This window comes from Oncorhynchus kisutch, linkage group LG19 (assembly GCF_002021735.2).
Source record: "Oncorhynchus kisutch isolate 150728-3 linkage group LG19, Okis_V2, whole genome shotgun sequence".
Taxonomy (NCBI): domain Eukaryota; kingdom Metazoa; phylum Chordata; class Actinopteri; order Salmoniformes; family Salmonidae; genus Oncorhynchus; species Oncorhynchus kisutch.
Genome location: NC_034192.2, coordinates 65,239,851 through 65,245,763, shown reverse-complemented (window position 1 = coordinate 65,245,763; position 5,913 = coordinate 65,239,851). Strand labels below are relative to the sequence as shown.

The 5,913-nt window shown below is 42.9% G+C and overlaps 1 protein-coding gene across 1 annotated transcript in view; it reads right to left on the bottom strand.

Annotated features, from left to right (window-relative positions):
• Positions 1-5,913, bottom strand: part of LOC109879096 (netrin receptor UNC5A-like) — a 114,041-nt gene that overhangs the window by 45,699 nt on the left and 62,429 nt on the right. The window lies entirely within an intron of this gene.

Here is a 5,913-nt window from a genome sequence, read left to right as displayed (position 1 = left end):
CCCCCCCCCCTCTCTCTCTCTTCTCTGCTCGTCTCGGTCTCTGTTCTCTCTCTCTCTCCTTCTACTCTCTCCGTGTCTCTCTCTCTCTCTCGTGTCTCTCTCTCTCTCTGTCTCTCTGCTCTCGCTCTCCCCCCCCCCCTCTTCTCTCTCTATTCAAAGAATAAAAACACTTCAATGTCTCTCTCCCTCCTCCTATAATCGTTTAGTGTGGAAAACGACCCTTTTGACATACAACTGTCGTTATGAGAAATGCCAGAATATTCATTTTGTATTCAAATGATACCTAAAGCAGCGCTGGGTTCTAACAGAGGTAGATCACAGGTAAAACATGTCTTTGGACTGACTTCATAGCGTCTCATATGAAGAGATTAACTTTCTGATGTGAGCAGATTTATGGTCTTATATAAACGGTCCTTAAAAAAAATCCTGATCTCTAAGATTTTGTTCAGTTGGTTAATGCATTCAGGACAGCGGGGTTCGAACCCAGTCAGTAACGAGCAAAAGGAAAAGCAGTAGTCAGATATGACAACATCTCTCTGCAAGGAGACTCTAGCTCTGTTGATCGGATAGATGTGGCCAACTAGGTCTCTTCTGATTGGGTAGATTGGGCTAATTAGCTCTGCTGATTGGATATAACACAGCTTTAGATCTGTCTGATATTGTTTGTTTATCTGATGTCAGGCCAAAGGCACCTTCCTTTCGGACCTCTGATGCAAGCACTCATTATCCCCTGCTGTCTCTCCCTCCGTCCATCCCACTATCTCTCCCTCCCTTCATTCATCCATCCCTTTGTCCAGGCACCCCCCCCCGGCTCACCCCCCCTGACACAATTGGGTAGAAACTCTCCTGGTGACCTCCCTCCCTCTCGCTCTCTCTCCCTCTCTCTATATTTCTCTCTCTCTCTACCTCCCTTCCTCCCTCTTGCTCTCTCTCTCTACCTCCTTCACACTCTCTCTCTTTCTCTACCTACCTTCTCTCTCTCTCTCTACCGCTCTCTCTCCCTCTCTCTATATTTCTCTCTCTCTCTACCTCCCTTCCTCCCTCTTGCTCTCTCTCTCTACCTCCTTCACACTCTCTCTCTTTCTCTACCTACCTTCTCTCTCTCTCTCTACCGCTCTCTCTCTCTACCTCTCTCTCTCCCAGTGACCTCTCACTCTCTATCTCTCTTACTTTCCTCAGTCCAGTTCTTCAAATTTCCTCTCTCCCCCTCTCTCTACCCCTCTCTTTCTAATTCTCAATTTCAATTTAAGGGGATTTATTGTCATGGGAAACATATATTTACATTGCCAAAGCAAGTGAACTAGATAATAAAGAAAAGTGAAATAAACAATACAAAATGAACAATAAACATCACACTCACAAAAGGGGACTCTTCTCCAGGTTCATCTCTCTGGTTCATCTCATTACAAATGTCATATTATGTCTCTCTCTCTCTCCCTCTCTTTCTCCCTCTCTCTCTCTCTCTCTCTCTCTCTCTCTCTCTCTCTCTCTCTCTCTCTCTCTCTCTCTCTCACTCTCTCTCTCTCTCTTCTTGTTTACTACCTGTCCTCTCCCTCCTACGCCCATGTTGATAAATAAAAGGGATGCCTCCTGCTGAGCCTCCACTACTCTATAGTATACTAGAGTCATAAATCATCCCATGGCCAGCACTCGTCTCCCCCCACAAGATGAATACGGTTGCAGTTCTTAAAGGGCAGGGAAATATGGCTAGTAAAACCTAGCAGTTCTTAAAGGGATACTTCAGGATTTTGGCAATGAAGCCCTTTATCTACTTCCCCAGAGTCTGATGAATATGTGCATGTCACAAAGCGGCAATCAGCTGTTAAAAACAATGGCAGACTGTAACCACAGGGGGACGGGCTGGCGGACTGTAACCACAGGGGGACGGGCTGGCGGACTGTAACCACAGGGGGACGGGCTGGCGGACTGTAACCACAGGGGGACGGGCTGGCGGACTGTAACCACAGGGGGACGGGCTGGCGGACTGTAACCACAGGGGACGGGCTGGCGGACTGTAACCACAGGGGGACGGGCTGGCGGACTGTAACCACAGGGGGACGGGCTGGCGGACTGTAACCACTCTCAAATTCAAAGACAGAACTATGGATGCAAGGACTGGCATGATGACAAAATTATATATATATTTTTTTGTTTATAAACATTGGAGTAAAACAAGCTGAGATGAATTCTCCTTTCAGCAGGACAATAATCTAAAATAACAAGGCCATATCTACACTGGAGTTTCTTACCAAGAAGACAGAGAATGTTCCTGAGTGGCTGAGTTACAGTCTTGACTTAAATCTACTTGACAATCTATGGCAAGACCTGCAAATGGTTGTCTAGCAATGATCAACAACCAATTTATGCAGAGCTTGAAGAATTTAGAAAAGAATAATAATCTCTTAGAGATTTACCCAGAAAGAGATTTACCCAGCTGTAAATGCTGCCAATGGTGATTCTATTATGTATTGAGTCAGGGGTGTGAATACTTATGTAAATTAGATATTTCTGTATGTATTCATTTTCAATACATTTGCAAATATATATATACTTTGCCATTATGGGGATTGTGGGTAGGTGTGGAAAAACTGAAAAAATGTGAAATAAGTCAAGGGGTATGAATACTTTCTGAAGGCCCTTATTCAATTTTATGTAGCAAAATTTGAAATGTTTAGAAACGTATAATATCTGAAAATGTAGCTAGATTCTTATACATGGATGAACGCTTCAGGGAAGTTAGAGACCAATATACACAGGCAGTTAGGAAAGCAAAGGCTAGCTTTTTCAAACAGAAATTTGCATCCTGTAGCACAAACTCCCAAAAGTTCTGGGACACTGTAAAGTTCATGGAGAATAAGAGCACCTCCTCCCAGCTGCCCACTGCTCTGAGGCTAGGAAACACTGTTACCACCGATAATTCCCCGATAATTGAGAATTTCAATAAGCATTTTTCTACGGCTGGCCATGCTTTCCACCTGGCTACCCCTACACCGGTCAACAGCCCAGCACCCCCCTGAGATCCTTCAAAGTGAGAGACGCTCTAGACCCAAACTCTTACAGACCTATATATATCCTACCCTGCCTTTCTAAGGAAGCCAAGTTAACAAACAGATCCCCGACCATTTCGAATCACCACGTACCTTCTCCGCTATGCAATCCGGTTTCCGAGCTGGTCACGGGTGCACCTCAGCCACGCTCAAGGTCCTAAACGATATCATAACCGCCACCGATAAAAGACAATACTGTGCAGCGATATTCATCGACCTGGCCAAGGCTTTTTACTCTGTCAATCACCACATTCTTATTGGCAGACTCAACAACCTTGGTTTCTCAAATGACTGCCTCGCCTGGTTCAGCAACTACTTCTCAGACAGAGTTCAGTGTGTCAAATCGGAGGGCCTGTTGTCCGGACCTCTGGCAGTCTCTATGGGGGTGCCACAGGGTTCAATTCTCAGACCGACTCTTTTCTCTGCATACATCAATGATGTCGCTCTTGCTGCTGGTGATTCTCTGATCCACCTCTACGCAGACGACACCATTCTGTATACTTCTGACCCTTCTTTGGACACTGTGTTAACTCGCATCCAGATGAGCTTTAATGCCATACAACTCTCCTTCCGTGGCCTCCAACTGCTCTTAAATGCAAGTAAAACTAAATGCATGCTCTTCAACCGACCGCTGCCCGCACCTGCCCGCCCGTCCAGCATCACTACTCTGGACGGTTCTGACTTAGAATATGTGGACAACTACAAATAGTTAGGTGTCTGGTTAGACTGTAAACTCTCCTTCCAGACCCACATCAAACATCTCCAATCCAAAATTAAATCTAGAATCGGCTTCCATTTTCACAACAAAGCATCCTTCACTCATGCTGCCAGACATACCCTGATAAAACTGACTATCTTACCGATCCTTGACTTCGGCGATGTCATCTATAAAATAGCCTCCAACACTCTACTCAGCAAACTGGATGCAGTCTATCACAGTACCATCCGTTTCGTCACCAAAGCCCCATATACTACCCACCACTGTGACCTGTATGCTCTCGTCGGCTGGCCCTCGCTTATTATATTTGTCGCCAAACCCACTGGCTCCAGGTCATCTATAAGTCTTTGCCTGGTAAAACCCCGCCTTATCTCAGCTCACTGGTCACCATAGCAACACCCACCCGTAGCACACGCTCCAGCAGGTATATTTTACTGGTCACCCCCAAAGCATATTCCTACTTTGGTCGCCTTTCCTTCCAGTTCATTGCACCTGTACATAACCCACCTGTAAATAGCCCATCCAACTACCTCATCCCCATACTGTTATAATTATTTTTTGCTCCTTTGCACCCCAGTATCTCTACTTGCACATTCATCTTCTGCACATCTATCACTCAAGTGTTTAATTGCTTAATTGTAATTACTTCGCCACTACGGGCCTCTCCTGTGAAGACAGTAGCTTCTTGAAAACGGGTCACATATTCTTCAAGAATCAATGGGTACATATCATTCATTTATAAGCCTTGAGACAATTATGGATGACAGTTTATTTCCGTCCCTCTCCTCGCCCCGACCCGGACTCGAACCAGGGACCCTCTGCACACATAGACAACAGTCACCCTCGAAGCATCGTCACCCATCACGCCACAAACGCCGCAGCCCTTGCAGAGCAAGGGGAAAACAACTACTTCAAGGTCTCAGAGCGAGTGTTGTCACCGATTGAAACGCTATTAGCGCGTACCACCACCGCTAACTAGCTAGCCATTTCACATCGGTTACATGTGCCATTCAGAGGATGAATGGGCAAGACAAAATATTTCAGTGCCTTTGAACGAGGTAAGGTAGTAGATATTAGTGTTGATAACTATAGTTATCATCATTATCATTATCACCACTAACTCTAGTTATCATCAGTAATATCATCACTAACTCTAGTTATCATCACTAACTCTAGTTATCATCAGTAATATCATCACTAACTCTAGTTATCATCACTAACTCTAGTTATCATCAGTAATATCATCACTAACTCTAGTTATCATCACTAACTCTAGTTATCATCAGTAATATCATCGCTAACTCTAGTTATCATCACTAACTCTAGTTATCATCAGTAATATCATTGCTAACTCTAGTTATCATCACTAACTATAGTTATCATCACTAACTATAGTTATCATCACTAACTCTAGTTATCATCGCTAACTCTAGTTATCATCACTAACTCTAGTTATCAACACTAACTCTAGTTATCATCAGTAATATCATCACTAACTCTAGTTATCATCACTAACTCTAGTTATCATCACTAAGTCTAGTTATCATCACTAACTCTAGTTATCATCAGTAATATCATCACTAACTCTAGTTATCATCAGTAATATCATCACTAACTCTAGTTATCATCACTAACTCTAGTTATCAACACTAACTCTAGTTATCATCAGTAATATCATCACTAACTCTAGTTATCATCACTAACTCTAGTTATCAACACTAACTCTAGTTATCATCAGTAATATCATCGCTAACTCTAGTTATCATCACTAACTCTAGTTATCATCACTAATATCAACACTAACTCTAGTTATCAACACTAACTCTAGTTATCATCAGTAATATCATCACTAACTCTAGTTATCATCACTAACTCTAGTTATCATCACTAAGTCTAGTTATCATCACTAACTCTAGTTATCATCAGTAATATCATCACTAACTCTAGTTATCATCACTAACTCTAGTTATCAACACTAACTCTAGTTATCATCACTAACTCTAGTTATCAACACTAACTCTAGTTATCATCACTAACTCTAGTTATCATCAGTAATATCATCACTAACTCTAGTTATCATCACTAACTCTAGTTATCAACACTAACTCTAGTTATCATCAGTAATATCATCACTAACTCTAGTTATCA